The following is a 9812-nucleotide window of genomic DNA, read 5'->3' on the forward strand; positions in this document are numbered from 1 at the left end:
TTGTGCCGTTTTGCCTAACTTTGTAAAAGGTAAATTAATTTTCTTAACATTGGAGTAATTGAAATATCACAGCTCCCTAACTGCAGCAATTACAATCATGTGCCAGCAAGCAAAACTATAAAAAAGAAAACTACACCTAAAATGCTTCTATCAGATTTCCTCTAGGCAAGACTGCATACATTTCTTAATTAATGTTTCATATAGGACGGCCCAATACACTGGGGCCGCTGCAATCCAAATGCAGATCATGGTTTGTTTAAGAAAGCAAGATCAAGCCATAAGGACCAAGTCAGTAAACAAATTTTCCTCCATGACTTCTGCTTCCTGCAAATTCCTGCTCTAACTTCCTGTAGTGAATGGTAAAGTATGACCTGAAAGTTATACACTGAAAGTTATACTCTTCAATTTGCTTTTGGTCATGGTGGTTTTTTTTTTTTAAACAATAATAGAAACCCTAACTAAGACAGAAGTTGGTACCTAGATTTGTAGGATGTTGCTATGACAGAACTGATCGTATTTTTGAAGGTGACTGTGGAAGGATATTAGAACTATGGGCTGGAAAACCCATTAAGTGTTCAGAGCTTCATGAGCTGCTGTGGGAACTCAAAATATAATGCTGAAAACAAAGCAGATAATAGAGGCCTGGCTTGTGTAGTTTCAAGGGGAAGTTTAAGAGTCCATTAAGAGACTATATGGGGGCGATTCCATATTCTTAATTAAGAATCTGTGATTCTGGTCAGTTGGTACATAAGAAGCAGCTTTCACTAACAGGTGACCAGAGACATTAAAGTGAAATCTTTGCTTTGCTAGGACAACCCTATTGGTCAGCTGGAGTAGAAGAACAGTGAGCAGCAATAAGAAAACAACAGCTCTTTTTTTGTGGTATCTCCTAAGTGGTCAGTCACATCAAGATGGATACATCCTTCCCAGCCATCAGCTGTCAGAAACTCACTGAAGTAGGAGTAGGCAAAGAATGTAGACTTTGTACTTTCTATGAGAAGCACATGGCCAAAGAAGTAGCTGCTGCTGCTTCTGAATAAAAAGTAGAAGGATTATGTAGTCAGAATCTTAAGTGGGAACAACAAACAAGGTTTTCCCATGAAGCAAGGTGTCTTGACCCACAGGAGAGTGCACCTGCTGTTGAGTACAGATTATTATAGACCAAGGGAAACTGGGCAAAGAAAGCATAAGTCTATTGTAGGACAAATTGTAGATGCCAATCTGAGCAGGCTGAATTTGGGTATTGTTATGAGAAAGAAGGTGGGGAGAGAGGGTGAGGGTGGGGGACAGAGGAAGAGAAAGATGAGAAAGAGGAGCATGTGCATGGGGGGTGAGAGAGAGAGAGAGAGAGAGAGAGAGAGAGAGAGAGAGAGAGAGAGAGAGAGAGAGAGAGAGAGAGAGAGAGAGAGAGAGAGAGAGAGAGACAGAGACAGAGAAAGAGACAGAGAGAGACAGAGAATGAGAGAGATTACTCCTGGACTAACAGATACTACTGTGCTTCAATCACTGGAGCCCAAAACAGCTCAGAGTGTGAAAGCTTTTCTCTATCTTTTAATAAGATGATGTCCATCAATTTGCTGTTAGATAGTCCTTAAACAAAGAATATAAGGAACTCAAGGCCAAAGCACATATAATTGTGCATTTTATTACTCCACATGTCCTCCAACACTGAGTAGTCCACCAATACAAATGTCAATGTATTACTCTGAAGAAACAAGAAGAAAAACAAAGAGATTTCAGAACATGCCAAGCTTTAGCCAAGAGAATAAAGGAAGCCAAAGAAATATACCAGAAACAGATTGCCAAGAGACATAGATGTGGGCTGTCTGTGAGTTTCTATTTCCAAATCTGAGCCCAGTAAGAAATAAGTCTTTAAAAATAACAATCCAGGTGTGGTGGCACACCTCTTTACCCCTTTAATTCTAGCACTTGTGTGGCAGAGGGAGGTGGATCTCTGAATTCAAGGCCAGCCTGGTCTACAGCATGTGTTCCAGGAGTGCCAGGGCTATGCAGAGAAACCCTATCTTGAAAAATAAAACAATTATCTCCCCCCAAAAAAGTAATACATGACCAGACCTTGAAAAAAGTGAAAAGGAGGAAGAAAATATCATCACTGAGGCAAAATCTGGGAAGTGCTCCCTGAGGGTCAGTACACAAGAAGCTGTGCTCCAGAGGGGACCAAGGCTGTACCTCAAGTTGGCAGCCAAACTTGGTCATGTGATTCTGAAGGCATGAAATGGTCAAGAAGGGAGCAGCTAAGACTTGGAGTTATGAGAAGCCAGTATAAAGGTGTAGCCTCAGTTGCAGGGGTTCAGGAATGAAGAGACCATGGAGGAAAGTGGAAGCTTGGTACCATGTGACAGGGTCGGAGTCCCTGCAGAGAGCCCAGAGGAGGCTCCTGCTAAAAGTGCAGGTTAGTTCTGGGAAAGACTCCAGAATTTTGGAGATGCCAGTTATCACGAAACAACCATCAAAGTCAACAACAGAAGTAAAACGAAGCTGGGCTGAGCCTATGAAACATGCTATGTGAAGAGACAGAGGAGTTACGCATGCCCTTTGAACCCAGAAGATCGTTAGTCCCACATGTCCAGCACTTGGCTTTACCGCTGGACTTTGGTCGTGCTTTGATTTGAATATAACTATGCCCTGGTTCTTCCCTTTTTGTTGTTTGTTTTTCAAGACAGGGTTTCTCTGTATAGCTCTGGCTGTCCTGGAACTCACTCTGTAGACTAGGCTGGCCTCGAACTCAGAAATCCACCTGCCTCTGCGTCCCAAGTGCTGGGATTAAAGGTGTGCACCACCACCGCCCGGCCAGTTCTTCCCTTTTTAAATAAGAAAGAATTAAACTTGTTTTTATATTTTATAGGAACCCAGTTATCAGTCCTTCATTATTTTAGACTTTGAACCTTTAAAGTGTTTTAATTTTTAAAAACTGTTGGATTTTTAAAAAGATGGAATGTTCAAACAAGAAAATGAGCGTTACAGTTTAATAGCAATGCAGTGGTGTCAAGTTGACAAGAAGTCAGCTGTCTTGATTGTTATGTCAACAATACAAGCCAGAGTCACAACTGGAAAGAGGAACCTCAGAAAATGTCTTCAAATTCCAAGTCTAAGACGTGTTTTCTTTTTTTTTTTTTTTTTTTTTTTTTTTTTTTTTTTTTTGGTTTTTCGAGATAGGGTTTCTCTGTATGTATACCTCTGGCTGTCCTGGAACTCACTCTGTAGAGCAGGCTGGCCTCGAACTTAGAAATCCACCTGCCTCTGCCTCCCAGTGCTGGGATTAAAGGCGCATGCCACCACTGCCCGGCATAGATGTGTTTTCTTGATTAATGATTGACTTTGGAGAGTACAGTTTACTGTGAATACTGTTACCCCTGGGCATCTGGTCCTGAGTTGTATAAAGGAGGCAGAGCAAGTCATGAGGAGCAATCCAGTAGGCAGCACTGCTCCAAAGTCTCTGCTTCAGTTCCTTCCTCCAAGTTCCTGCCTTGAATTACTTCCTTCCATGTTGGACTGTGACCTGAGTTATAGATGAATAAAGCCTTTTCTTCCCAAGTTGTTTTTAGTAATAGTTCTTTTATATAGCAATAAAAACACTAAAATACTTTTTAAAAAAATTATTTATTTTCATTGTATGTACACTGGTGTTTTGCTTGCTTATATTATGTCTGGTGTGAGGGAGTCAGATCCCCTGGAACTTGACAATGAGGTGGCATATGGGTGCTAGCAATTGAACCTGGGTCCTCTGGAAGAGCAGCCAGTGCTCTTAACCACCAAGCCATTTCTCCAGCCTCTAAGACAGTTACTAATGAAACTTCAAATTATAAAAATTATAAACAAAATTACAATTAAAAACAAAAATATAATTTATCAGAAGTATCCTATCTTAGTAAGAGTTTACATTGCTCTGAAGAAACATCATGACCAAAGCAAATTGGGGTTGGCTTACAGTTTCAGAGGTTCAGTCCATTATCGTTATGGCAGGAAGCATGTCAGAATGCAGGAAGACATAGTGCTGGAGAAGCTTAGAGTTCCACTTTGATCCAAAGACAACTAAGAGGAAACTATCTTCTTCAGGCAGCGAGGAGGAGGTTCTCTTCCACACTGGACAGTCCACAATGCACTTAGGAAACCTCAAAGCCTGACTATACAGAGGCACACTTCCTCTAACAAGGCCATACCTATTCCAACAAGTGCCACTTCCCATGGGGCAAACATATTCAAACCACCACATAGCCATGAACTTTTATAAATTATAATGAACCTTGAAGATTATATTGGTTTTGGATGCAAAATACCCGTGGGTAGGGGCTGGAGAGATGGCTCAGAGGTTAAAAGCACTGACTGCTCTTCTGAAGGTCCTGAGTTCAAATCCCAGCAACCACATGGTGGCTCACAACCATCTGTAATGGGATCCGATGCCCTCTTCTGGTGTGTCTGAAGACAGAGACAGTGCACTCCCATACATAAAATAAAAATAAAGAAAAAATACCTGTGGGTAGTTTTTATAATTTGCTGCCCAAACTTCTTGTGCTTTCTTTGCTTCCTATGTGCAGATAAAATTTGATCTCTCTGCTTCCTGACTGTCAGGTAGGCCTCTTGCCCTGCTGTCAGGCCTTCTCCATCATGATGAGCTTTACCCCTCTTTAAGTCCCCCAAAGCCCCTGGCTCCCTACTTCACAACAGAAAAATAACTACTACATTTACCAAGGAATCTTCTTGGACTCAACTAAAGATAAAAACTTCAAAAATCCAGATGGTGCTGGATAGATAGCTCACTGGTCACAAGCACTGGATGCTTCTTCCAAAGAACCCAAGTTCAATACACAGCACTTACATTGTGGCTCACAACAATCTGTAACTCCAATTTTAGTGAGTCTGATTCCCTTTTCTATCCTTAACTATCACTGCTCACACATGGTACACATACATGCAGGCAAAACTCGTATATACATAAAATGAATCAAATAAAATTTTTAAAAAAGGTCTCAAATTATCAACAAGTCAGCATCAACTGTTCTTTGTTGGTGACAGTTCTTAGATCAACCATAGAGCAAATAGATCTTTGAGGTCTTCGGCCCTCAGTGGGAGGCCATTTCTTTACTGATCTGCAACTGACTAATAACTATATGCATTATCTGGAGTTGGTAGTGCTGCCGATAATCAGCACCTAGAAGAAGGAGTCAGGAGGACTCGGGGATTGTGCTACACAGAGAGCTCCAATCTAACTGGGTTGCAAGCTAGACTCAGTTTCAAAACAGTAGAAAAATAGTGTATCATCAAGGTATACAATCTGCTGTTTCTATACACACTGTGAAGTGATTCTGATTAATATATCATCCAAATATACTCTCAGCAGATTTCAAGTACAAAACATTAGTGCTACTCACCACGTCAGTTAGATTTCCAGATTGTATTCTTCTTATGATTAAACTTAAACACTTTAAACATCATCCCTTGCTTCTCTCCCAATGGTAGGGGTGGGGCTCTGAGTCTAGAGGCTCCTGCCTAAGTATTAGGTTCGTATGCCTCACAGCAAAGAATTGGACCAAAACTAACAGACAGTTTCAGAAAGAGAAAGCACTCCTGAGAAAAGAAAATGGGCCGGGCGGGTGGTGGCGCACGCCTTTAATCCCAGCACTTGGGAGGCAGAGGCAGGAGGATTTCTGAGTTTGAGGCCAGCCTGGTCTACAGAGTGAGTTCCAGGACAGCCAGGGCTACACAGAGAAACCCTGTCTTGAAAAACCAAAAAAAGGAAAAGGAAAAAAAAAGAAGAAAATGGGCTAGTAAGCTGAGGGGAAAAGCCCAAAAAGTGCTGAGCCACACACAGCATATGACCCTTCATATAGCACCTACCTTGTTTATCTACTCCACAGACTCTTCTTGAGCATCTTTCTTCCATTTGTTGTACAAACACCAGGTGGGAAAGGGCTTCCAGTCTCTATTCTTCTGACACACTACCACCCTACTCCTGGTAACCACTGTCCTGGATGCCTGTTTTTCACTATTTAAAATCCACATGTTTCAGTTAATAAAAACCTTAACTACAATACATACATTCACATGTGTTATTTGTGAAATATTTAATTACCTTAAAACAAAATTTAGTGTCTTAATCGGGGTTTCTATTCCTGCACTACATCATGACCAAGGAGCAAGTTGGGGAGGAAAGGGTTTATTCAGCTTACATTTCTACACTGCTGCTGATCACCAAAGGATGTCAGGACTGGAATTCAAGCAGGTCAGGAAGCAGAAGCTGATGCAGAGGCCATGGAGGGATGTTACTTACTGACTTGCTTCCCCTGGTTTGCTCAGCTTCCTTTCTTATAGAACCCAAGACTACTAGCCCAGAGATGGCACCACCCACAAGGGTCCCTCCCACCCTTGATCACTAATTGAGAAAATGCCTTATAGCTGGATCTCATGGAGGCATTTCCTCACCTGAAGCTCCTTTCTCTGTGATAACTCCAGCCTGTGTCAAGTTGACACACAAAAACAGCCAGTACATTTAATAACAAAAAAGTCTAACAAGCTCCCTTAAAAGTACTAGCTAGATAATGAAATCAGCAGCATTTCCTATAGCTATCAGAAATTCATTAATTTTAGTGACAATGGGTAGTAAAAATCCCAAAGGATAGGAGGGCATCAGCTAACTAACAGTTCTTTTTGCTAATCCACTATCACAATTCCAGTCTTAAAACATCCCAAGTAGCAGGAGGAGGAAGGAAATGGGAAGAGGTGAAGTTGCTGAAAACATAAAGGGTGCCTCTTCTGGTACCATGTTGGCTCTGGAGCAACAAACAAGGTCTGAGACTGAAGAGGAACACAAAAGCTTTGAGATGAGTCAGTAAATGAGGCAGGCCCCATAAGAGTTAGAATCTGAATGAAACACTGGGATGGTCATCAGGAACTAGGTATCTTTCTTGGCTAGTCAGGTTAAAAATGCCACAGTTCTGAGCCAGATCCATTCCCACAGTGTTGCTCAAAGTAAATCCAAGCATCCCTGGAGCATATGGGTGGGGAGGCTGAGAGGGGTGTCACATATATATACTTTAAGAATATTAAAAACTGTAAGAGTGTCAGGCAGTGATGGCACAAGCCTTTAATCTCAGCACTCAGCACTAGGAGACAGAAGCAGGTGGTTCTGAGTCAAGGCCAGCAGGGTCTATAGTATGAGTGCCATTATAGCCAAAGCTACATAGAGAAATTCTGTCTCTAAAACAAAAACGAAATAAAACAAAAACCTCCACAAAATAGTGATTTTCAACCTTTCTAATGCTGCTACCCTTTAATATCGTTCTTCATTTGTAGTGACCCCCAACTATAAAATTATTTTTGTTACTACTTCATAACTGTAACTTTGCTACTGTTGTACTGTGAATCATACACAATGTAAGTATTTTTGGAAACAGGTTTGCCAAGGAGGCTGAAACCCAGAGAACCGCTGGGCTAGAGAGACAGCTGTTAATAGTGCATATCGTTTTATTAGTTACCTTCCTGTTGCTGTGATAAAATTCCATCAATATGACAAATTACACAAGAACTTATTGGGGTTTAGAATTCCAGAGGGATAAGAGTCCATCATGGCAGGGAAACAGCATGAGCTCACATCCTTCACTATAAATATGCGGCAGAGAAAGAACTGGAAGTAGGCTAGACTTGTTCATCTCAAAGCCCACCCCTAATCATATACTTTTTTCAGCAAAGCTGCACCACCTAAACCTCCCCAAATCTCCCCATCAACTGTGAAGCAAGTGTTCAAATGTCCAAGACTACAGGGGACATATCTCACTCAAAGCAGATACTTGCAGGTAGATTCTCTTAATAAAGTACCTTTTTTCCTAACAATGCAGCAGATACATCAAATAAATGGGCCCACCCACCAATAGCCAATGATAATATTTGGATATATAACAAAAATTAATTTGAAAAAAGGATACCTAAAGAAGCACTAGGGCATTATCTACTAGAAAGCCTGGGTTTTACTCTGTGAGCAAATGCTATTAACACACTGCCTATCTCTGAATATTTTAACAGTTCTTTATTAACACATTAATACAGAATTTCCTCTCAAAGAAATCTATTTGATTTAGTAGATAATTTTTCCAATTTCCTAAGAACCCCTTCACATACTCTGTCAAAGTAAAGTACGTAAAATGGAGTTGCATATAACCTGACTGTATGTAAGGAATTTAGCAATAAAGGAAATTCTACTAGTTTCCTGTCAATGGAAGAAAATATAGTATGCTAATACAAACATTTTTTATCAAATTTTAAATGGTTTTACTTTTTAAAAACAAAGATTTGTTATGTGTATGTCTGTGAGGTGTACCATGTGCTTGTTGGTACTCTCAGATGCCTGGAGCTGGAATTACAGTTGGTTGTGAGCCTCCCAATGTAGATGCTAGCTAGCAACCACACTCTGATCATCTCCAGCTTCCAATTTTACTTTAAAACAAGTAAACAAAAAACCTTACAACTAAAACATTTGATCTGAGAGCTGACAAATACACCTCTCCTTACATAACAAGCTCCACTTCCAGGTGTCTGGTTTGACAGATCAACATCTACCTACCAATTAGTAACTTCAGGATGTTTTGGGGTTTTCTTTGTTTTGTTTGAGACAGGGTTTCTCTCTGTAGCCCTGACTGTCCTTGAACTCACTCTCTACACCAGCCTTGAACTTGAACTCAAGCTGGCCTTGAACCTTGATTCCACCTGCCTCAGCCTGATTGATGTGATTAAAGGCTTACGAGGATGCTGCCATCACCAGCAGGTTTAACTAACTTAAGGATCTTTAATAAGTGTGCAATTAATAGACAAGTGTTTACTTCGTAGATTTTTGGGGGAACAGTTTGTAACTGGCATATGTAAAACTTTTAGAACAACAGCCATATCTAAATGCTAATATCTATTAGCTAATCGTATCAAATTTTGTTTCAAACCTACTAGACACAAGAATATCCTGTGTCTGTTATAGTAAATTTATATTCTTAAAGATCACAAAGACTTGATTCACTTGCTAAAGATAAGGTGAAGCTCTGTAATCTAAAAAAGAGCTTTTCCCAGCTCCTCCTCAAAATAACAGCCTCTTGGCTACCTTTTCTTCTATCACTTTTGGCACACTACAAAACTGTCAGAAGAAAGTGCGTAACTGAGTCTGTTAAATTCCACCTTGTACATTTACAATAAGTACATTCTGTCAAGGTTGCTAAATTCTTGATATGGCTTGGCTTAGGAGTCTTTTTTCTTTCCATGAGTAAAGAAAAAGGCTGAGGTTTCTGGCAGTCTGGAATTTAGATAGCTGAGGTATTAGGCTATTAGTGTGTTTAAATAATGGTAGAAAAGACAAAAGGTACTTTACAGACTTTAATCCTAACATAGCTCCTGACGTCAAACAGAAAAAAGGACCCTCTACCTTTAGAAGTTAATGGCAGCAGGCTATGATATGACATTAAGCCAAGTGGAGCAGCATACAACTAGTTACAGTTATCCAGAAGGTAGAGGCATGAGGACCCATCCCTTAGGCCCTTAAGAAGCCAGCCTGGGCAATATAACCAAACCCATTCTTAAAAAGCAAAAGATATAAGATAAAGATAAAAAGATGACTCAGTAAGAGCCAAGTCTACCAGAAGAACTTCTCACCTTCACACAGCAAGACTTAATAAGTTCTAAAACTTCTAAAGCTGGGAGGTGGTGGCGCATGCCTTTAAATCTCACCATTTGGGAGGCGGATTTCTGAGTTCTAGGCCAGCCAGGTCTACAGAGCTAGTTCCAGGCCAGCCAGGACTACACAGAGAATCCCTGTCTGG

At 40.6% G+C, this 9812-nt stretch overlaps 1 protein-coding gene and 1 pseudogene across 2 annotated transcripts in view; one reads left to right on the forward strand and one right to left on the reverse strand.

The window, feature by feature from the left end:
• Positions 1-9812, reverse strand: part of Trpm7 (transient receptor potential cation channel subfamily M member 7) — an 89488-nt gene that overhangs the window by 75510 nt on the left and 4166 nt on the right. The window lies entirely within an intron of this gene.
• Positions 774-1868, forward strand: LOC116090616 (annotated as a pseudogene).

The sequence above is a fragment of the Mastomys coucha genome, unplaced genomic scaffold (genome assembly GCF_008632895.1).
Source record: "Mastomys coucha isolate ucsf_1 unplaced genomic scaffold, UCSF_Mcou_1 pScaffold15, whole genome shotgun sequence".
NCBI lineage: Eukaryota > Metazoa > Chordata > Mammalia > Rodentia > Muridae > Mastomys > Mastomys coucha.